Raw genomic sequence first — 1,642 nt, forward strand, 5'->3', positions numbered from 1 at the left:
CACACACACACACACACACACATACATATATATATATATATATATATATATATATATATATATATATATATATATATATATATATATATATATATATATATATATATATATATATATATATATATATATATATAGCCAAATACGTTCCTTTCGACGCATATAAACGGCGTATATCTGATTGGGGATGGTATGTTAAGCATATATATCAGTGCAGCGCTGTATTGATACATACGTACACGTTATATTAGGAAATGTAAAATCGAGGAGCACTGTCGAGTCAGAAGATTCGCAATATTTAGCGAGTATAATAAACATGACTGCTAGTACAGCTCAAATGGCTGACCATCTCAAAGAACGAGAGCCTTCAAACCCTGCCTTACACATATAGAGACCAAACAAAGCGAAACGCTCAACAACTCGTGCAACACGGGCGCCTCTGGGGTTTATCGATAAATTAAGCAGTTAATGTGTTGTCAACAATCTCGCGTCAAATTAACCGAAGTCTCTATGTAGACATGTTGCATACTTAAGCGAACCACCAATCGAACGTACCAGTCCGTCGACGAAGTTGAGGAAATGATGTCTTGGTATGCAGACACGATGTCCTTGCCGTTTGTGGACAGATCTACAGAGGCCATCTTGTTTGTATCAATAAAGTACCGGTAGTACTTCTGCTTGATTCAATCGGATCACCTTTATCTGTTATTTAAATACAACAAGTTGTATCAATAAAGTACCGGTCGTAATTCTGCTGGTTCAATCGTATGACCTTTATCTGTTATTTGAATACAACAAGGCACAGGGGGGTTGGAAAGCGTATACATACTCTCGGACAACAACAACAAATGGATAGGTTCAAAGAAAAAGATTGTAAAATGATGACACACATCTGCGATCTAACTTTGCGATAAAGAATGTTTTTATATAAAATATCAAATTACATATTCACAGGACGAAAAACAAAAACAAAAACAAAAATAATAAAAAGCCACAGATCATAGCCCGCCCGCTCTATCGTCCTCTCTCTCATGATGGACAAGTCCGTAGGACTCTCTTAGAGTAGTGTTCTGTCTTACCCTCTAGTGTAGAGAGGCTATGCACTATGCAGGTTACCGAAGCATTCAGAAATAAATAAAGTTGGAAAGTAAATATAGTTCTATTAATAGAACTAGACCAACTCTTATGTTTGGTATTCTACTGAGGCCTTTTAATGGCCTCGTCCAAAAATCTGATATGAAAAAAGGAAAAGGTATTAATTAATAAAACCATTAAAAACCATATAGGAAACTTAAGTTCCTCGTACTATTAAGAGTACGTTTATAATTTACGTGCTGCTTAAGAGTACGTTTATAATTTACGTGCTGCTTAAGAGTACGTTTATAACACAAAGTCTAATGTGGAGGCCCGCTATTACAGTTTTCAGGGAACTGATGAGCAGGATCAAGTGCTTCAAGTGTCATAAACTAGGGCACATAGCTGCTAAGTGCCGTAAAGGAAACAAGTGACTGGAAGGCTCGCTGGGTGCTGCTATCGAAGAGAAAGCAAAGGGAGGTAGTGTTATTCAGGGTGCTGTCCAGGGTACAGATGCTGAGGTATATGTGGATTCAAGTGCCACTCCTAGTCTAGTTTCGGAGTTCTTTGT

Source organism: Sphaeroforma arctica, assembly GCF_001186125.1.
Source record: "Sphaeroforma arctica JP610 unplaced genomic scaffold supercont1.2048, whole genome shotgun sequence".
NCBI lineage: Eukaryota > Ichthyosporea > Ichthyophonida > Sphaeroforma > Sphaeroforma arctica.